The sequence below is a fragment of the Pinus tabuliformis genome, chromosome 6, assembly GCF_031772625.1.
Source record: "Pinus tabuliformis cultivar Carrire ecotype Pingquan chromosome 6, CPIR1, whole genome shotgun sequence".
In the NCBI taxonomy this organism is placed as follows: domain Eukaryota; kingdom Viridiplantae; phylum Streptophyta; class Pinopsida; order Pinales; family Pinaceae; genus Pinus; species Pinus tabuliformis.
The window spans coordinates 1,960,766,553-1,960,790,218 of NC_142292.1; positions in this window are offsets into that span (position 1 = coordinate 1,960,766,553).

The following is a 23,666-nucleotide window of genomic DNA, read 5'->3' on the forward strand; positions in this document are numbered from 1 at the left end:
TTCCACTGGTGGTAGACTAACTTTTGATGTCGAAGGAAATAGAGTGACCCCGACTCCAAAATGTGTTGGAGTACTTGATTGTGGATCTTCTACAATTTCCTCTATCGCAATCAAACCAGGTGGAAGGTGAAGACCGTCAGGTCCGTAAAATATTTCTGGTGCCGAAGAAGGGGTTGAATCAACAGCGACAGATGTTTGAAGAACAAGACTCTTTGAACCGGTTACAGATGGAACTGGTTCAGTAACACAAGTGTTTGTTCTCAGACTAGGATCAATATCACTGTCCCTCTGTGATTGTTGAACTTCTTCTGTAGAGGCAAGGTTTCCAGAAATGTTTGGAGTAACCGGAATCTCAGATGTTGTTGGAACACTTGTTCTAACTTTGACAGGAGATTTCGAACTAGTTAAACGAGTTCGCTTTGTCCATACTGTTTTCGATTCCGGAGACAAAGACGGTTGACTCGTAAGCCTCCGCGAACGACGGGGTTTCAATTGAATTTCTTCCACGATTACGGATTACTCGATCAACCAAAATACAAAAAAGGGGAAAGTGTGTTTCCAAATTAAATGAATTTTTTAGACGCTTTAGACACAACTTGCTTTTTCAATTTTAAAGAGTCGAGAAAAAGCTAAAGATGACTCTAGTCTCCTTCGATGTTTTAACGAGCCCGAAGTGACAAATGCTCGGATGGAATTTTTCCGTTATAGAGTCTGAGAAAGGCCAAAAGGAACTGCTCTAGAGTTCTAGGTAGAGGGTGTGCCAAACTTTTCGCAAAACCGCAGAATACTTTTTAAGGTACGGGCGGTCAATCTTCCTGAATGCTGTGTTCAGTGCATTGCGATCAGTAGGGCGGCCGACACGACTTCCTAAGGATAAAGGTTTTATGCCTATAGGGGTCTCCCAATATATACTCGACGGTACGTGGGAGCACAATCCGTACTGGCGCTATCGTCCCTCAGGAGGAATCACCCACCATCAGCGAGATCGACAGTCACCAGGCTTTACGACGCCGGAACACGTCTCTAGCCTAGACCTCTATGTTGTGCGTTAAGTTACAAAGCGTTGTTAAGTTCATTCAATTTATTTTAGGTTGATCTTTTTAGAAGTTTGCCTTTTGAGGTTCACCACGAGATGTATGATACAATTCCTAAATGCAGTCTAAAGATGATAAGCAAGCTTTTATATCTTTTCAACAATGAAAATACTAGCTACAAAGGGAAAAGAAAGACACCATCTTTTCTCAAAGAGCAATCAGCACACTCTAATGCACTTTTCCTAAATCAAACATGCAAACTATCAAGATGCAAATGCACAATGCAGGTGTTTGTTTTCCGCTCTCTTAATATTGATGCCTAAAAAGAAAGCTTTTTGTACAGCTTTGAATTTGCTTTTAAATGACAACTACAAACAAGTTTACTTTTTCGAAATCAGAAAGGGTAGAAGAGATTACAACACTTAACGATTTTCGAAATGAATACTTGTTTTGACACTCAAAAGAGACAAACTCAAACCAAAAGCAAAAGTAAATGTATAATCAACTGTAAACAACCAATGAACTCTCTCCTAAGATCACAATCAACAGATCTGAATCAAGGGCTACAGGATGACTATTTCACTCTTGCAAAGGAAAACTGCAAATGACGCCACAAACACATAAAAACACTCACAGTCTTTTTGCACAAAAGGAGGCGGAATTTAAGCAGAGAAAAGGAGTTATCAGACAAGTACCTATGCTGGTTACAGGCTGCAAAAAATCATAGATCAAAATAAGGCAAAACAGAGCAGAGAACCCCAGCTGCACAAGGCCTAACTGGATCAGCGCACCCCTAACACAGAGGTTTTGACATTCAGCGCAGGTAGCCTTCACGGGACCTGCGTTGAAATGCAGAACCTCTTCACAGAGTCTGCGTTGAAGGAGAAACGAGAGTTCCTCACTGGGTTCTGGGTCACAGTTTGCTATTTAATCTACAGTTTCAGGCAAACTCAAAGCAACAAGCAAGGTACAATCAAAGGGATGCTTTGAGGGAGGGCTAAGATCTATCACAAAGGATCATCAAATCATTTGTGAGTCCATTGTTCAGATCATAGACAAATCCAGTGATTGGATCAAAGCAGCAGCTGTCTACTTTGCATCTGAGAATAGCAGATACAGTTTGATTGTTGTTGTTGAGTCTATGAAACAAACAATGATAGAAACACAAATAAATGACTAAACAGATCTCCCCAGCGGAGTCGCCAATTTGTTGTGGGGAAAAATGCCTATGCATGACGATCCTATCCACCTAAGGTGTGGCAATGCCTTAGCAACAAACAGAAACGGCTATTCTAGTATTCTTCCTTTATGAATTAAGAATGAAGAGAGATGGATGGACTAACCGGTGTCTTCCATTTGTCCCTTGATCCGGTTTCTCTTCTCTTTGAGAGTTCCCAGCTACTTGCCTTCTCGCTCACCCAGCTTCAACAGGTTTCTGCAAGATCACAAGAAGAGAACGCTACACAAAGACATAGATTCATATTCATAACTAGTTCAGGATTAGAAATAAACTAAACATACTAATGCAATCATACATCAAAGATACATCAGTATATAGGAGAAACCAAGATAGCTTTATTGATGAATAACAAGGTTCAGGAAGAGATACAACCCAGAGGGCTCCAATCCAGCATCTCCTTCTCAGCAGATGAAATTCCTATCTTCACCTTCCTTCAAAGCATTAAGCACCCAATGATTCCAATCTCAAACCAACAGCAATTCTTTGCAATAACAAAATTCCAGCCTCTAGATCTCATGGAGGAGAGATCCATATATAGATGTTTGGAGAGAGGATGAGTCAGCTTGGGATCTGACTAGTGTCCTCTCCCTCTGTCAGTTCTTGCTTCCACTTGGAGACTAAGAGCCTCTTACTCATCACTAGTCGAATTCATTGAGGCAAGTGTCATTGGAGAAGATTCTGGAAGCTTCCAGGGTCTTTCCACCTCGTTGAATGAACTTGCCATTTGTCACTTCCCGCTCAGCGCACCCTGGTAGTGCTTCTACCTGCGTTGCAGTGCACCTAGCCAGTGTAATCTCTGCATTTCAGTGCAGACAGCTAGTGGAGCCTCTGAATTGATCCTGAATTGACTTGTTTTTGAGCAGTTTCTGGTGGAGAACTTCTGTGAATTGTTGTGGTTTGTTAGCCTTGTTCCTCTAGGGGTAGGAACAACATGTTTAGGGACTTTGGATCCCTTAGATTATGGACATTTCATGCTTATAGCTGTAAGGCACAAAAATGTCTATAACACTGCCCAATGAAGAAAACTTGGCATTTTGAGCATTGAGTTGTTGACTTCTTAGACGTGTATGAACCGGGAATTCTTTGAAGCTCTGATAGTGAGTTTTCCATTTGAGAAATTACCAAAGGAGACCCAAGAACTATTGGATAGCGTCATGTCTAAATCGATAGAAACCGTAGATATTGGGGAAGCTGTGACAGCCGATGGGGCTGTGCTAAAGGTTGCTATGGAAGCAGAAGGAACTACTCCAGAGGTTGCAGAAATACCCAATTCACCACGGTCGCCTAAACCAAGGCCAACCTAGACCCAGGAAGGTGCAAAAGGAAAGAAAGGAAAGCAGGCTGAGACACCACCGGTGCATGCGTCACCTAGAAGAAACTCGCTGAAGGAAAAGCCCACTACTCAGGAAAAGGGCAAAACCATTAACCTGGAACTGGAGGAGGAAGAAATTGGGGATATCCCAATGGACAATGAGGATCTTGGGATCGACACGGAGGAGGTCGATGTTGAGGGGTCTGACCCCATTACTAAATTTCCTAAGTACGTCCCTCCATGTAGAGGCAAGGCCAAGGTGCCTGAGGACATTGACGACAGCAAGGTAACCTTACACACACCTCTGATGCTGGAAAAGATTGTTTTTGAAGGACTGCACTTGGCAAAGATTCCAATATTTAAATTGGGGGATTGGGACTTAGCTGATACTGAGCGATTCCCTCACTCACCGACAGATCATCTGATGCACTGCGTCCTCCATAAGACCACTGAGGTGACCACGTTGGAACCACGAAAGTGGCTCAAAGGAGTGGATAAGGCAGGCTTACTCAACCTGCTATGGGTGTCGCACTACAATCGCACACCCATTACCTTGTTGGTAATCAAGCAGCTACTGTGCTTGGTACATGATGGGTGTCTGTGGCTGGAGGAGCTAATACCCATCACTAGTAGACTAATCCACAGAATCACGAGGCTGCCATATTTAGAGAAGAATCTAGCTATGATGTTTGGTGGAAAGGCTAGCGAACTGGCCCTCGCGGAGGCCATGAAGATGAAGTTCAAACTACTAAAGAAGTCGCGCGGTTATGCGATTACAAGTATTTTCGACCCTGCGATCAAATGGCCACACAAATATTGGTAGGAAAGGTCATGCGGAAGTGTCACTCCGATGAAGTATGGACGCCCGTCATTGCTCTAGCGGCCCAATGCATGGAGGGGGTTCAGTTTAATTGGGCGTGCTACCTCTTTGGGGAGTTCCTCACAAACTGCTGCGAGGCGAAAGATCTCAGCAAGACCTTCCACTATGCGTGGCTCTTACTGTCCATCGTGCTGGTAGCCTGGGAGCTACCTGAAGACAGCCAATTTCCCTCGGTCGCGTCAGACCTGCCTGAGGCCACGAAGTACACTTCGCTATGGGCGACTAAGGATCCTCAACAGATCAAGGACAACAAGATCTTTTGGATCTTGATGGAGATGAACGTGCACATGGCCATCAACTGCAAGCCACATTTTTTGCCTACTATCTTTGATAAATTGTAGTCGTACACAGAGTTTAAGGCCGATTTCCACCATGTATCCATAAGGGCGCGAAAGGACCCCAAGCAGAAGTGGCATGACTTTCCCTACTTAGCGATGGATGATGCGATTCAAGAGGTTATTGACAGCTGGCTGGCAGAATGTCACACTGCCTCGAATTTAACGGCGGGATCCAGCAAGACAGCCGCATAACTAAAGAAGGATGAAGCCAAGCTTAAGATGGAGCAGCTAGCTGAGAAAAGGAGGGAGGTTGAGGACGAGGCTAGGGCAGACTGCACTGCCACACAGGAGATGGGTGGATAGATAGGAGGAGAGGAGCGTGACTCCGATAAAGAGAAGTTGCCCTCCCCATAAGAAGTGGAAGAAGAATACGATTTGAAAGAAGAGGGAGGAGTGGACCCGCAAACACCTCTATTCTGTATCAAGCATCCAAGGGGACAAGAAAAAGTAGGGCCGTGGAAGAAGTCCAAGGCCAGCAAAATGTCCATGTACTCGATCACCCTAACAGAGGGAGATCTGAGCGACATTGGGGATGCAGTGCGTGATTTCACCAAGTAACTACTAAAGCAGTTTAAGCAGTAGCAAAAGAAAGCATTGGGGGACATTCAGGAGAATCTGCGAGAGTTGCAGATTCAGGCAATACAGATTGGCATGGCGCCCACCAGTTTGGCCATTGGTACTTCGGAAGCCGCCAGGATACTACGTGCGAAGGGCTCTCGAGCCATAGTGTTGCTAGATGGAGCACTGATGATAGAGACTGAAGCCAACAAGCCCACTATTAGCACACTCAAGGGAGTAGGGCTAAACTAAGCAACAATTCCTAGCGAGCACTCCACCTGCTACACGATGGGGTGATCGCGGAGGTGAGGGCCCATGAACAGTGTGCTTTGCAAGTGATCAATGAGTAGAATATCAACAATAATAAGATGGGCATGCAACGAGACTCCACCCTCGCATCGATAATGGAACTCACTGACACGAATCAACGCATGATTAAGGTCGTGGAGGAAGCATGCCGAATGGTCCCAGAATTGGCCATTCCTACGGATGAGACGGTAGATGTGCATGTTCACAAACTCGATACGGGGGTGCGTGATGCTCACACAGAATTGGCAAAGGTTCAGTTGGAGTTGAACCTCCAAATTACAGAATTGCAGTTGAAGGCCTATCCTTCAACTCCATCGGATGTCAAGGATCAGAGCACGACTGCTATCACGGAGGCAATAGCAGCAGTAGAAAGTGTAGTGGCAGATTGCATAATTCTTTTTGAATAGTCGTTTGAAGTATTAACTGGCCTACAAGAAGACCTTATTGTACAGAGGTTAGAAATAGAGGTGTGAGAGATGCAGCAATGCTACAATGAGGTAAAAGGGATAGCGCATATTGTTGCCTTCACATTGAGACTCGTGAAGCTGCAAGAGGCCAATGCATTGAAGGAGCAGGCAGATGCAGCTCAGCACAAAGAGGTAGTTTTGAAGGTGCGCTTGAAGCCTTGGTTAGACAAGGCCTACATGATCATGGCCTCCATTGAAGGCAAGCTCGCTAGTCTGTAGGAGACTCAGTAGAAGGTTCAGGCTGACAGTGCAGGGCCAGCAACAGAGCAGTTGGTCAAATAAATAAAGCAAGCGGCTGCTCAGTGCACCACCGAGGTAGCATCATACAGGTTGCGCTGGGGGCTCTTCGCACCCAAAGAGTGACTCGAGGGTGAGTCACCATGTTTGTGTTGGGGGGCTGTTGGGAATGAGTTCTCCCAAGAGCAAGTTTTGGGGCTAAAAGCCCATGTTTTGGGTTAGAAAGCCCAAAAGGTGTAATAAAAATGTAAAGTCTCCGCATTGTGTGCTCACGGAGCGGGAAGATATCAAATGGTTATCCGCCCTTGTTTTGTGAAGTATCATGTCGGTTGTAAGTCTAAGGGGGAAGAGGAGTAGAGATGAAAAATAAGGGTTTTGGGTAATAATTTCTAATTTTTCTCGAGTCGTAGCGTAGGTAGAGTCTCTGTAGCTAAGTGCACAAAGGCCTAGGCTGGAAGTCCACAACTAAGTGCACGGACCCCTACAACTGTGTGCGTTGGGCAGGTAGAGTATGTACTGAACTTGAGATATCAATAAAGAGAATTATTTCCTAATCATTATGTATTTTGTATCTATTTAATGCATTTCATTATATTATGTTATGATTTGGGTTTACATTATAATGCTGATTTCATGCGTGGATGTATTTGATTATATCTGTTAATTGAACGCAAGTAAGAGTAAAGGATTGTGCGAAGGTAACGGTAAATGCATGGTAGATTAGGTAACACTTACGATAACTTGGGAACTTATACAGTAACTCAATCATAGAGGCACGTAAGTGCTTGGACCCCGGGTTAGGGCTGCACGAAGATCAGTCGAGTACCTTCGCGGAGGTGTTGAAGGACGGAAGAGAAGGAACATCGATAATCCCTAAGGACTTATCGATCTGAATGAAGGAAAGATCAGGAGGTATAGACTGACATCACAACCATCTTAGGGTGTGGAAATTTGGTTCCTACATCCCCCCATACTGCTACAGGTGAGACTTCGGTCCGCGCTCTGCAAGCTGATGCCGAAAGGGCCAGTAGTGTAGGGATTTGCTTGGCTTGACTAATGTTGAATTCGGGTCAAGGCCCATGAAGTCAACATAAGCCAATCCATGTGAAAAAATTTCAACATATTAATAGAAGAATTGAGCAGCCCAATAGCAACATGTTAGTTTTCTCCTGAAAGGGTTTCCACCAGAAATACTTGTGTTATTTGTGTGCATGCTTGTGTTGATGTTTCTCATGTGTATTATGTTATGAGTTACTATTCCTTTCATGTTTTTATAAGATAATGTTGTGGATGTGTATTATTAGTTGGTAATCGAGCAAAAATTTATAAAATTGATGTAAAGGTCACCACTACTAATTCACCGCCCACCTCTCAGTAGTGATCTAGTTTCCAATACTTTTATTATAAATCAATGGTCCCCTTCTTCCAAAACTTCTCGTGTTTCCAGCTTAAGGGAACAAAGTGCCAACAAGGGTGACATATCCTGAAAATTCATTGGTCACAGATATTACAGTTCTCCCCACCCGAAATCGCTCAGCCTCAAGCAATTTAATTTTTTGATGTTGCAATATCTTCTCTCCCTCCCATGTGGCATCCTCAGAATGTAAAATTTTCCATCGAACTAGATATTCCCTAATGGTCACACTTCGTAGCTTCCTTTCTTACATTTCCAATACCTCCTCTAGAATCAACTCAAGGTGCCCCATGTCATCTAATGGAGGAAAATTAGGTGATGAGATAATAAGTTTCCCAATAGCCTTCTTCAAGAAAGGGACATGAAATACATTATGTATCCTGCTCTCTACTAGAAGCTCCAATTCATATGCCACTTCTCTTATTCTTTGGATAATTCGATAGGGTCCATAAAATCATGGCTTCAATTTTTATGCCCCTTCCTACTTCAAATTGGACGGTCAGTAAGGATGCATATGGAGATACTCTATATCTCCCACTTTGAAACTCCTCTTCACTCTTTACCGATATGCATATAATGTTTGTTGATTCTGGGTTTTTTGCAAGTTATCCTTGTGTGCCTTGAGAATATCTTGGCACTCTTGGACAATCCTTAGCTAGTGGAGCTCGAATCTCTCCAATTTTTGTATATGCAAAAGGAAATGCCTCATATTCCTAAAATTCTTTTAAGGGTGAAATTAATGTGGACATGTGGTGAGTGGTATTATAGAAATATTATTGTAGATACAACCACTTCACCCATGCCTTCTACTTCCCTATGACATAGTTCTGCAAGCAGCCTTCCAAGAATTAATTCACTGCTTATGTTTGTCCATGTGTCTGTAGATGGTAGTTCATGCCAGGAATGAGCTTCGTACCCACCAATTTGAATAAATCCTACAAGAACACTCCAATGAATCTATTATCACAGTCGTTGATGATGGTCTTGGGTAAACCAAGCAATTGGAACACTCACTCAAAAATAATTATGTTATCTATGATGTAGAGATTTTTGAGGAAATAGTGAGGAAGTGGGAATACTTGGTTAGCTGATCTACCACCAAAAATATAAAATTTTTACCATGTGTTGAGGGTATCCCTATGATAGAATACATGGAAACACTTTCCCATTTTTTCTCTAGAATGGGCAAATGTTGTAGCAAACCTATTGGGTGTGTGTATATTCTACCTTATTCTGTTGGTAGGCACTACACTCTTGAACATATCTGATAAGATCCTCCTTAAGGCCCTTCCATGTGAACCTCTCCCTGATAGTCTTATGCCTTCATAAACCTCAAGTGTCTTGCTAGGGAATAGTTGTGGGTTGCCTATACGATCTTGACCTTTATCTAGGACTCTAGTACTAAACAGATTCATCATTTTTAATAGATAATCCCATTGACAAATTGTTATCATCCATCTTGTAACTACCCATCAAGGATCTCACAATCCGTCTGGTTGTTCAAATATTCCACCAAAAGATAGGACTTCCAATGTGTTGCAAGTCTATGAGAGAAAAGGTAGTTGATCTCCTAGATAAGGGGTTTTCTACTGTTTTTCTCTTGCCTCTGACATATTTGATCTCAGAGTGATAGGAATTTTTGGGATGGGGTCCCCTGGGTTAGTTTGGGGTTAATATAACCCAAATTTTGGTACAATTTTGTAAATGATGTAAAGTCTCTACGATTTGTGGATGCAGAGCGCGTAGATGATTAGGAGTCAAAGGGGCTTAACCCCTTGTTTTGGATAAATTTTTGGTCGGTTTTGAGATTCACCCATGGTCTGTGGCCCATGGCATTGTATGAAAAAAGTCTATAAATAGTGAGTCTTAGAGAAATAAAGAGAGAGGAGAAGAGAAAAACTAAGATAATGAATTGGGTTGATTAAAGAAGCTAGGGTAGGAAGGCTTTGCTTCCTGCATTTAGATAGAAAGAGAAAGGCTCCGTAGCTGAGTGCACAGAGGCATAGGTAGAGTCCGTAGTTGAGTGCGCCGACCTCTGCAGCTTTGTGCGGGGGCTAGTTTTGAGGCTGTAATATGTGAATTGAGATTAATAAAGACAAGTTTCTAAAGAATTATTGAGTATTTTTGTTCATGTCTATTTCTGTTATATGCCATTGATGAATGACTTGCTTTATTAAATATTGATTGAATGCTACATGATTCTCCTGAATAAGTACTAATAATGTACACAATGCATGTTTAAACATTTCCACGAAGTTTCTTGTAATTTCTCTTATATTTTCTAACAGATTAAGTAGATCTCCGCGAACACCAAATTAGGATCACTTTCTGATGCATGTAAGTAGGTAAATTGATTGTTAAAGGTCCAGAAGGATTGATCGTGCACCTTCATGAAGGTCTGAAGGTTGTTTTAATAGAATTACAGTAGCGTGCCCTAAGAGTTATCGGTCTGCGAGAAGGCAGGTCCAAGGTGCTGGAAGACATCCCACTAGTCTTTAGATGCAGAAACTTGGTTCGTGCATCACCCCATACTGCTTTTGGTGAGACTGCAGCTTGTGCTATGCGGGCTTTTGCTGAAAGGGCCAGTAGTGTAGGGTTATTTTGGTTGGCGCAACTAACTCTGAACCTGGGTCCTAAGCCAAAAAATGGTTCTGTTGTCGGGACCAAGATCTTCTTGAAAGAGATGTGTGATGTCGCATCATTGGAATCCAACGAAGAAAGAAATTGAAAAGTGGTTGGATCGCAAGATTCACGATTTCGCAGCGCAAGAAAACAAGAATCCACACCTATCAAAGGAAGAGTGGTTGAACAGGTACATGTATACAGAAATACACGATATCTTCTTCTGCACCTTCCCCATTTAATTGTATGAATGGTTAGCTAAATTGACAAAGAGTCAAGGAAGGTGGAAGCTCGATAGTCCTATAGTGTGGACTCTAGATTTAGTGCGACGACTATAAGCCTCTGAAAACAAGATCGCGCGGATTGTCAATTACTGGATCGACTGGATTCTTGGAGGATTTGTTACAAAATTTGAACTTGATACCTCAATCAACTATAGCGAAGCAGAGAGAAGATTGTTCAAGGGACCGCAAGGTAAGTATTTAATATCATTCAATACTTGGATTAAAATGTTGTTATGTGAAAAATGGGTGATGCCATTACCATGATGTTCAGAGCTACGTGAAGTGGATGATTGTTTAGAAATAGCGAAGGATGAGGACCAAAGTATAGTCCATTGATTGGATCTCCTTCAAGTGACGATGAAGGGGTAGGACATACTACACCGCAAAGCACCATTCAGCTAATCACTCAAGGGATTCCCAGAACAAATCATCCATCCACCCCAGCTCCGCCTCCACCTCCACCGCATACACCTTCGCACACCCCTCCACCTCCGCCTCCACCCTTCAATATGGTGAATGCAATGAACATGTCAGTCTTCAAGTGCATAGGAAGTGAAGAACCGAAGCAGTTCTAGTTTGTTGCAAACGTTGTATGGACAGCGCCACAAATTACTGATCAAAATATAAAGAAGGAACAGTTGGTTACCTCTTTGCAGGATCATGTGCTAACTTGGTATATTAATTATTGTTATGATAATTCTCTTGCATCGCTAGCAGATGTTAGTTCCAGTCTTCGCAGCTTGTCACCAGGGATCAACGGGAACTCTTACTATGTCTGGTTTTGTTAGATGTTTTGCACATTATGTTCAGAACAAAACATGTCACAAGTGTATCCATCAGAAGAAGCTCGGAAAAATATTTCCAACGGTATATCACACTCCCGTAACCGGTTCCTGGATTAGAAGAAATGAGTGAGTGATTCTTGGTTATGCATGTTTTGAGGTCAGTTGCTGCACACAATGACAAGTTTAGTACAAAATCAGTTTCTAAAAGAATGGTAAGGAATTTTTCAAAAGAGAAAGAGGTTTTTGTTCATCACATACCAAATAAAAAAAAACTCATTTAGTTTATGCACAGCTGCTACTATGTGGGAGATATACAGTGATATTTGGAGCCTACATTTTAACAAAGCAAAATTTTCATATTTTTTACTGTTTTAGTCATTTTAGTGCGGGGCCATTTTACAGCAGATGGAAAGTAATTTTGCAAAACCCAAGGAGGTTTTTGTTAAGAACGAGCCATATAAAAAAAAAATCTTTCAGTTTATTCACAGGTTTCATGGATTGGGATATGTGACTGGATCTTTACAGCTCATTTTCACAGATTTAAATTTTTAATGATTTTCTGTTTTAGAGATGATTTTGTGGAACAGATTGCGAGCAACTGGAAATGAATTTCCCAAATTTGAGAGAGTTTTTTCTTCATCATGACCTTATCTACAAAACCTCCTTCCATTTTGTAACAGGTGCTATGGTTTATGAGATACGAGTTCATTTTCACAGATTTAAATTTTTAATGATTTTCTATTTTAGAGATGATTTTTTGGAACCGATTGCGAGAAACGGGAAACGAATTTCCCAAATTTGAGAGAGGTTTTTCTTCAGCATGACCTTATCTACAAAAACCTCTTTTATTTTTGTAACAGGTGCTATGTTTTAGGAGATACGAGTTCATCTTCAACACCCATTTTCAGGTGCTATGTTTAATGTAACTGATTCTATTTTGAAGAAAATGGTTGAGCTCAATCTCTTAGTACAAGGATGAGAAAATGTATATATTTTATGAGTTTCATAGTGTAGGGGTTGGAGTTTGGTAGAATGTTGGATACTTGGGATTGCTTGGCACTCTATTGTACATTTCATTTCTGCAATTTTGGCAAAGGAAAGACCAGGGTTTTGCAACAGTTGTTGGGATCTATGTGGCTCTATGTTTTGATGGTGTTTTCCTCTATGTATTTGTAAGTTCACTGATGTTTATGTGTATCATTTTTTCTTATCTTTTCTTCTTCAATTAAACAAATGAGTGATTAAGGTAGAATTCATTGGACTGCTATGCTCTGCCTTGAAATTTTGTTTAATTCTACATGTTTTCATCTGTTTGAGGAGGACTCTTGAGACCCTCTTGCCCTCCTTAGCTCCACACCAGTCTGATCCATCCATTCATTCAATCCAAAGCATCAAAACGATTGCCTTCCTTGCCCCAATCAAAACTCTGCAAAAACTAGGCCTCATCCCCAGACCTAAAATTTGCCAGTCTCTTTTTTCCAACAAAACCCTTAAAAACTCAAATCAAATCCTTGCACTTCATACCTAGCCTAAGATCAGTTGTTAAATCAGTCATCTCAAGCCCCACTGATTATCTTTCGCTGAGATTGACCGGGAGAGAGCCCTCTCCTGTCCTCGTAGGGCTAGCTACGAGGTTGGGCGTGGTTTGATGTGGACCTAGAACCTTGTCTTTTCAGCGTGAGGCAGATCTAGGCTCTAACATAGTGGTGACCATACTAGGGAAAAAAGTTTAATTGTTTGTTAGTATTCTTTGTTTTGAAACTACAGACGGAGTCTAAATATTAGCCAGTTAGCCTTCGAAACGCTTTTGCTTTGCATTAGCGAAAGTAGATAAGAGCTGCTTCAGTCAATCTTCGGTCTAGTCTTATAAACGGAATATCTAACCTGAAAATTGCCCCAGTACATGTATCAAGTTAGATCTGATTGTTGATGGTGGACAACAGTCAGATACATATGAAGGCTGAAACATTCACCTGGCGACTCCAACTCAATCCAGAGATTCCAGCGCTCACTGATCCGTTCATGCACTAAAATAAAATGGTAGGGTATGTGGCAAACACTATTTTTTGTGAAGCTTTAAAAGAAGTTAGGGATCAGTTAGTGGATTTTGAAATTGATGAACTATTTTTCATTGTCGTGCTTCAATGTTTGAGATCTCCAAAGTTTCCTCCTAAAGCTAAAATTGGTTTCTTTGAGTTAGTTATTGAAAAAGCTGAGAAGGAGATTCAGTATTTAAATGCTCAGATCCAATCATATGAATTCCAAGATCCCAAAAAGTTCTTGGAAACTCTCCCTCCTTCAAAACAAGAAAAAATAGAGCTGCCCGTGGATATTTGCATTGACAGTTTGCAGTTGGAGGTCAATATTGAGGAGTTGGGGCAGCAACAAGAGTCTGGTTTTTTTGATCCTATTGCAACATACATGGAAATTTTTTTTAGTTTGAATGATAGATCAAATTGTCTCTTACATAACCAGACTTGTTATGTGCATGTATGGCTGTCATCCTTTACATTTGTGTCATGGTTGAAGCACTTTCAAGCAGCATCCTTGTCACAGTTACTTGATTGGTTGATATGGAATTAAAACATTACTTGATCTATCAATTTTGCAGCAAAGTGGGTTAGATTTGTATATAAATAAGCTTCCCAAGGCAGCATTTCAGTTTTCAGTATTTTTTTATGTACAAATTGCAATATGTATATGTTTTTGGATTGGTATGAGTTGTTTTGGGTTTGCAGTTATTTAACCATCCATGCCCAATGGAAGAGGCACTGTCTAATTTCTAGAGATCTGTAGTTCTTGGCACCTCCAAGGAGCTACCATCCCCATTGGAGCTATGTTAGTTCCAGTCTTCGCAGCCTGTCACCAGGGATCAACATGAGCTCTTACTATGTCTGGTTTTGTTAGATGTTTTGCACATGATGTTCAGCACAAAACATGTCACAAGTGTGTCCATCAGAAGAAGCTCGAAAAAATATTTCCAACGGTATATCACACTCCCGTAACCAGTTCCTGGATTAGAAGAAATGAATGAGTGATTCTTGGTTATGCATGTTTTGAGGTCAGTTGCTGCACACAATGACAAGTTTAGTACAAAATCAGTTTCTAAAAGAATGGTAAGGAATTTTTCAAAAGTGAAAGAGATTTTTTTCATCACATACCAAATAACAAAAACCTCCTTCAGTTTATGCACAGGTGCTACTATGTGGGAGATATACAGTGATATTTGGAGCCTACATTTTAACAAAGCAAAATTTTCATATTTTTTACTGTTTTAGTCATTTTAGTGCGGGGCCATTTTACAGTAGATGGAAAGTAAATTTGCAAAACCCAAGGAAATTTTTTTAATCATGAGCCATATAACAAAAACCTCTTTCATTTTATTCACAGGTGTCATGGATTGGGATATGTTACTGGATCTTTACAGCTCATTTTCACAGATTTAAATTTTTAATGATTTTCTATTTTAGAGATGATTTTTTGGAACCGATTGCGAGAAACTGGAAACGAATTTCCCAAATTTGAGAGAGGTTTTTCTTCAGCATGACCTTATCTACAAAAACCTCTTTTATTTTTGTAACAGGTGCTATTTTTTAGGAGATACGAGTTCATCTTCAACACCCATTTTCAGAAACTCGCCCCAAGTTTAATGTAACTGATTCTATTTTGAAGAAAATGGTTGAGCTCAATCTCTTAGTACAAGGATGAGAAAATGTATATATTTTATGAATTTCATAGTGTAGGGGTTGGATTTTGGTAGAAGGTTGGATACTTGAGATTGCTTGGCACTCTATTGTACATTTCATTTCTGCAATTTTGGCAAAGGAAAGACCAGAGTTTTGCAGCACTTGTTGGGATCCATGTGGCTCTATGTTTTGATGGTGTTTTCCTCTATGTATTTGTAAGTTCACTGATGTTTATGTGTATCATTTTCCCTTATCTTTTCTTCTGCAATTAAACAAATGAGTGATTAAGGTAGAATTCATTGGACTGCTATGCTCTGCCTTGAAATTTTGTTTAATTCTACATGTTTTCATCTATTTGAGGAGGAATCTTGAGACCCTCTTGCCCTCCTTAGCTCCACACCAGTTTGATCCATCCATTCATTCAATCCAAAGCATCAAAATGATTGCCTTCCTTGCCCCAATCAGAACTCTGCAAAAACTAGGCCTCATCCTCGGACCCAAAATTTGCCTGTCCCTTTTTTCCAACAAAACCCTTAAAAACTCAAATCAAATCCTTGCACTTCGTACCTAGCCTAAGATTAGTTGTTAAATCAGTCATCTCAAGCCCCACCGATTATCTTTCACTGAGATTGACCCGGAGAGAGCCCTCTCCTGTCCTCATAGGGCTAGCTACGAGGCTAAGCGTGGTTTGATGTGGGCCTAGAACCTTGTCTTTTCAGCCTGAGGCAAATCTAGGCTCTAACAGTAGAGACTAAGACGTCTTTCAACAAAGAGTTTAGTAAACCTAAATCTGACTCACAGTTAGTAATTGGATTTAAAGAGATCATGATGAGGGTCGAGGAGATCCCTTAGGAATTTGATCAGAGGTTGAAGTGTCAAATCAGAGAATCTAACATGTAGATCACAAATAGCCAGCACTGCAATTGGTTTATAGTGTCGCTTTTGCCCCACTTGAGAATTTCTCTATCACAGTAGAAGATAGAAACATAGACAGAATCCTTGGAGATTGCGATGAGGCTACATGCATCATCTATTCAGATTACGAACCTGGCAATATAGCAGATCCACTCACAGTTAGAAATCTTAGACTTAGAAATATAGAGTTTGAATAAGGACAAGGAAATTAAGCCTGAAGTATGCGTGGAAGTTTGGTGATTGAAGTGCAAGGACCATGGGCATGATAAAGATCATTGTCCCGTGTACGCGAATTCTATTACAGGAAGGGGGCCAATTCCCCTGAAGCTAGAAGCCCTAGCAAGGTTGAACATGGGGGTTGCGCTAGGGTGCACCATTGTCAAGTTATTGGGCAACATATGACGGATAATTTCCATTTACTTCAGAAGTTCATTCAGACAGCCCAACAGTTGTTCCGTAATTTTTGCAAATCTATGGGCCACGATGAGTGCCATTGTCAAAGCTACGAGCTGATGATGGAAAGAACCCCTACGTACCGTATGCAAGAAGAAACTTGGCCCCTAGATCAAGGAGTTTGAGGAGCGCATGAAGGTTATCAAGGTCAAGGACGGACCGAGGAGGAGGAGGACTTGGCAGAGGTCACGATCAGATTATCTTCTACAACTGTGGACAACCGGGGCACTATGCATGAGACTGCAAAAATACTACACACCCATCATGTCAATACTACAGATAGTTTGATGATACTATAGAAGAATGCCCGATGTTGATAGTTAAAATGCAAGAGAAGAAAGCATAGCCTTAGCAGCCTACACAGAATTTACAGATGATGAGGGCTAAGCCCCACGAGGAAGATCAAAGCTTTAATATTGTGCTAAGAAGTGGAATTATGACTGGCACTGATAAAGTTAAATAGCCTAGAGAAGAAGGATGGGTCCACAAAGCGCTAGAGAAAGAAGTCAGCTTTGACCTAGACCGGGCTAAGGAAACTTTTATGGAAGCCAAGAAGAGATTTGATTAGGCCTCCACCTTAGGAAGCCAAGACACGATAAAAGAACTCAGCGCACTTGTAAATGTTGATCCTTATGTTCTCACTACATGTTTGGAGACCTACATGAAACTGTTGCGCAATAGGAAGGCTATGGAAGGCATGCAGGAGCTAATAAATAAATGTTCCAGCAAGGAAAAGGCCCCTAGTGAACATCGTGCAGTTAGAAAGATTGGCAAGAATAAGGCACGAACAGGGCGAGAGATGAGGCTAATCGTGCAGATAGGTGATTATGAAATGGACCAGGTCATCTTGGATCTGGGCTCCGACGCGAATGTTTTACTGAAGCAAACATGGGAGAGGATGGGGAGACCTGTGTTGCAGTGGTCTTTGATTCAGCTCAGAATGGAAAATCAATAGAAAATCATCCCCATGGGATGATTATATGGAGTTACAGTGGATATTAAAGTTGCGAGTGCAGTAGCAGACTTTGACGTTATGGCAATCATTAACGACAGTAATCCCTACCCCATGATCCTTGGAATTGGCTAGGTTATTGATATGAATGGGGTCATTAATTTGAAGAAAAGAAGAATGTCATTTGAAAGAAATTCGCTTCGGGTTATAGTGCCATTGGATCTTGCAGAAGGGGCGCACTATACTGAACAAGTCCGCGATTATGAAGAAAGTGATGATGAACTCGATCAAATTTACAAGATAATAGCATGAGATCAAGAATGGATCAATCTTACAGTAGATGGATGGATTACATGGGTCTGAGAGAGTTCCTGCACCTTTGATTCATAAGAAGAGTTAGAGCATTGGAAGAATCACTTGCATGAAGTTTCCACATTGAGATGCAATATGATGACGAAGTCATTGCGTTGTGTTTCATCAGACGTAAGAAAATTACCGTATTATGATGGTTTTACTGATGTAGATCTATTCTTGGATGAATTTGAGCATGAGGTCCCTGAAGACCACCGCTTCCAAGCATTAGAGTTGGCATTGCACGCTACACCTGCATGATGGTGGGGTACGCATAAGGACAGTTTTGCTAGATGGCGAGATTACAGAAGAATTATGAAGCTAGGTTTTGGGTGTGCTAATACCAGAATGACTGAGAAGTATAATGGGAAAGATGATCTGCATGATCACTTGGCGAAGTGGACTAAAGCGTGGGGGATAGAACCACAGCCAAAATGGGTAAACATATTTTGTCATACCTTGGATACAATTGCCATGAACTAGTATCTTGAAACAGAGCTCCACCATGGCATCACGGAATGGGATGTATTAAAGGAAAGGTTCTTATTGACTTTCAGTTTTGAGGATGAGTTTGCAAGAATAGATGAAGCACTACAGGAAATTAAAGCGATTATCTTCATAACACCAATGGAACCTATGGAATGGACCCAACCAGACTAAAGCGCTTAGCTGCGCCACGCACTAGAGTGCTATAATGTGATCGTTGAAGAGGAAGAATAATACCCAAGGAACATCAATATTCCGGAGGCGGAAGGGCACCACAAAGTCGAAGGCCCACAAATAGAAAACACAGATAGCTCTACACCTTTGAAAAAAATATAGTGAACATTGGCACTAAGGAAGAACTGAAGTTTGTGAAAATTGGAGATTACTGGGACGGTGCTACATTAGATAAAGTTGTTGAATTACTCCACAAATACCAGGATATCTTTCCAAAAAAAATTTCATATCTAAAGGGCATAATCAGTGATTTGGGTGTTATGAAGATCACATTGCAACCATACATGAATCCTATTAAATAGAGGCCTTACTGCCTTAATCCTAAGTATAAGGAAAAGGTTCACCAAGAGCTCGATAAGATGCTAGAGGCATGCATCTATGGACCTCTAAATTAGAAATAAATTAAGGCATATGACCATCCTTTAGCACATTAAAACCTCTCTTTTTGCATTAGATAATATAATTTTAACTTTAATACATTCATTAGGAAGGTTTGTGAAGAACTGCATATTTGTGCCTAATATTATTTATTTTTGTGGAATATTATGAGAATATTGGGCAGATTATGAAGATTTGGAGGAGATAATTTAGGGACTTTCTCCTTACTACAGGAGGATCAATATTAAATAATAAATCAACAAGATATTATTGAATTATGGCACAAATTGTGGAACTCCAATGATTGAGAAAATCTAGGAATGTGTTCCCTACCATTTAATGCAGATTCTAGTATTGGGAACCAGATCCACTAATCAAGGGATTTTGGTAGGGAAAGCTTCCTCCTTTCATGGGGAATGATTCCTAATCATTTTTTATAAGTACCAAGTTGAATTTTCCTCCAGGGGGAGTTTTTCATTAGTGTTCTTGTGGAGAGAACTCGTATTTCTGCAGCTCCATTGGATTTTCTTGCAGGGATGTAATTGTATTGATGAAAATAATGAAGATTGGTGTCACGGTGTCATGTTCAACTTCTAAATCTTGTTCTCCTCCATAGGTCTTTGATTTTCCTTGGTCTTGGCCATCCTAGGAGCCTCAAATCCCTTTTTGTATCATTTTTTTCTTCTTTTCACTTCTTGTTCAAATGCATCTCTTGTTTTTGTTTCTTTCTATTTCTGCATTTAGTATTAATCATTTCTTGTTGTAGGATTGGGTTAAATGGTTGATTTAAGTTCTTTTGTACGATCACAAGAATCATTTCATCCTTGGAAAATATTTGGAAGGTCATAGTAATCATTGAGCTACTAGGATTAGTCTTCTTATTCCCAAATCTAGATTTGTGGAACTCCCTTTTAGCAAAGAACAGTAAATTTATGTTATTTTTTAGAGCATGCTAACGAGCTTCAATCGAGTTGGTTTCACTTGCATTAGATCACAAAAAAAATTCTATTTAATAAAACAATTTACCCCATTGCATTTTCACTTGATTAGGTTAGGCATTTGATAGATTTATTAGCTCACTAATTCTCAAATTTGTGATTTTTAGACTAGTAATTTTCCGTTATTTAAAAAATAATTCCCATGTATAAATGAAATTGTGGATAGATGCAAACAATAATGTGTGTTATTGTATTATATTCTACGTTGCAAGGAGACCTCATGTCGCCTCATCCACCCATGTCGCCAAAATCCACTAAAGTCTCAATCTGAATTCTTGTTTATAAGCAAAAATTTCCATTTCCATTGAGCAAATCTACCAATCTTGAAGCCCTTGCTTGAGTTATGGGTAGTTTCCACCACCTCCATGCCTTATTCTTCCATTATCCACCTTTCCCAAGCTCCATTCCACCTTATAAACCGCTTCCTAAGCTTTCGGATTGCTTTTTGTAATAAAACAAGGGATCCTATAGACATCCTGTAGGAACTAGTACTTCATGTAGACATCTTGCAGGAAAACCTATAGTGGCCTGTTTTGAGCCTGAATTGAGAAAAATAATCACTGGAAGCCAGGAATAGACCCCTACTTTCCCTGCAATCCATCTCAACCATTGAACTCCTTTTCCTCCATACCTGTCGCCCCTGCCAAAGAACCAAGCAAGAATGACATTTACATTTTTCAAGGAAAAAGACAAAAAGGGAAAAGTTATTTTATATTTCTTCATGCACACAACAGTTAGCCCTCTCTGGATCAGATTCCATGCTCAGTTAGTTTAAATCATCATATGTGATAAATAGGGTTAAGATAGGTTTATTTTACATTTAGTTCATGATCTTTATGTAATTAGAATAGGTTTCATCCCTTGTACTTTATTTCTTGCAATAGGTTAAGGTTTCCATTTCGAGCATTTCATTATCTGCAATTAGTTTGCGATTTGTTTTCAGTACATGCACTCCATTACATCATGACAACAAAGGAAGGACACATTATATGCTGCACATATATTGCCGATACCTCTTAAGTTTATACGAACCCTGAGTTGATAAGTAAAGTCAATAGCCTTAGGAGTTGCAGCATTCTTGTTGCAATACTGAGGCTCATTAGCATCATAGAACCTGTTGAAGAATCTGATTGGGTGAGCCCGATGGTTGTTCAAGAGAAGAAACAAAAAGGAGAAATAAGGATCTGCGTAGATCTGCAAAAGCTTAACGATGCATGTGTCCACGATCCATTTCCGATGTCGTTCACAGACGAAGTGCTAAACAATGTTGGAGGGAAAGAGGCCTATTCCTTTATTGATGCGTTTTGAGGGTGTCATCAAATCAAGATCATGCCAGAGCATAGAAGCAAAATGACCTTCACAATAGAGTGGGGTTGTTTCTAGTACACTGTGATGCCATTCAGACTAAAAAATGTGCCTACGATATTTTCCCACGTAGTCATAGCAGTGTTCGAGTTCATTCATAAGTTTCTAGAGGTATACTTTGATGACTGGATGGTGTTTGGATTAGTGAAGCACCATGTATCAAGTTTGCCACTGATGTTGGATACATATCGCAGATACCAGATCGCGCTGAATTTGAAAAAATGCATATTCTGTGTTCCTTTTGGGATCTTGTTGGGTCATGTTGTGTGCAAGCAAGGATTGATGGTGGACCCTGCAAAGATTGCAGTAATTGTGAACTTGGAGGCCCCTAAGAATGTCAAATAGCTACGTGCAATGCTAGGACATACAGGGTACTATAGAAAATTTATCAAAGCTTATGCTCAAATTACTGTGCCCATGGAGAAATTGCTCAAGAAGGACGCGACATTCTGTTGGGACGAGGAATGTCAGTGCAACTTCGATGTGTTGAAAGAAATGATGGTCACTGCACTGATCTTAGTATTTCCTGATTGGAAAAAGGGGTTTCATGTACATGTGGATTCTTCTTGCATTGCGTTGGGTGTAGTTTTAACACAGGCCATTGAAGGAGAAATGGACCATCTTATAGCCTTCACAAGTAGGAAGCTATGGAAGGCCGAGAAAAATTATTCAACGACTGAGTGCGAAGGGTTGGCCATCGTGTACGTGCTGTAAAAATTGAAGAATTCTGTGTTAGGAGGGCATTTCAAGATGTACACAGATCGTTCTGCCTTGAAATACCTGGTCAACAAGCCTATGTTGGGGGGGAAGATTTGTAGATGGTTTCTATTATTTTAGGAGTATGACTTTGAAGTCAATGTGAAGCCAGGGAGGTTAAGTGTTGGACCTAACCATCTGTCATTGATTAAAAGAGAAGAAGAACCTAATAATTTGGAGGAAGGGTTGCCAAATGCATAGCTCTTTGTAGTGCATGTAGCGGATGACCATTTTGTAGATATTATTCACTTCTTGACTATGGGGATGGCACCAAAAGGATATACAAGTTAGTAGAAGAAGGAATTAGTAGTGCGCACAGCCGATTTTTCAGTTATTATGGGACATTTGTATAAAATGGGTGCAGATGAAATATTGCGGAGATATGTGCCGGACTTTGAGCGAGACAACATTCTCACTGAAGCTCATGGGGGAGATGCAGGAGGCCATTATGCAGGAAAAATAATTGCGCAAAATATTTTGCACGCAGATCTATGGTAGCCAACCTTGCATAAAGATCCCAAGGCATAATGTAAGGGGTGCAATGCCTGTCAAAGAATTGACAGGCCATCGTGAAGGGATGAATTACCACTATATCCTCAGGTGTCTTTGCATGCATTTTAGAAGTGGGCGATTGAATTGTTGGGTCAATTCAGCCCCCTAGAAGGAAAATGGGTGCGCACTATATTTATCATTTCAACGAAATATCTAACCAGATGGGTGGAATCATAGCCAGTCATGGATTGTATAGGTGCTATGACAACCAAATTCTTGTTTGGGTATGTCTTAACTAGATTTGGATGCCTGATAGTGTTGATGAGTGACAGGGGTACGCAAGTTCTGAATGAAACGATCTGCACATTGACTGAGGAATTCCAGGTCTACCATCAAAAGAGTACGCCATATCACCCGTAAGTAAATGAAACTATTGAAGCCTTTAACAATATTTTGGAGAACACACTGATGAATATTTGCAACGCATAGAAGAATGATTGGGATATGTGCATACCTACAGTACTTTAGGCTTATAGGACTACTTGTAAGAGGCTGACAGGGAAAACGTCGTTCAAATTAGTATATGGGGTCGAAGTCGTAATGTCGATGGAATACATTGTGCCTAGTCTGCGCATAGTAGCTTTGATGGATATGGCAGATCGTGAGGCCTTGGAAGAACGTCTTGCACAATTGATGGAGCTCGAAGAAGATCGAGTTTTGGCAGGATTCCATCAACAAGTGTAGAAGGAACGCGAAAAAAGCATGGCATGATCATCATATCAAGCTTTGCACATTCAAGGTAAACAATCTTGTCCTATCATATGATCGCAAATTCACTAAATTTCTGGGTAAATTCTAGATGCATTGGTTAGGGCCATATATTTTCAAAGAAATTACAGTGGTGGCACAGTTCAGCTCGCGAAGCTGAATGGGGAACCCTTCCTGGGAAAAGTGAATGGGAGCATATTGAAGTTGTATATAGGGGATTGTGCACAATTACTATATGGCAATAGGATAGTCTTAGTACTCCATGAAGTTGCAAGGGAGCATGGGACTATAAACTACATTGCCCGGCTTGATGGACAATGTAGCAAGCAGGCTGCGCGGAGAGTGACGAAGA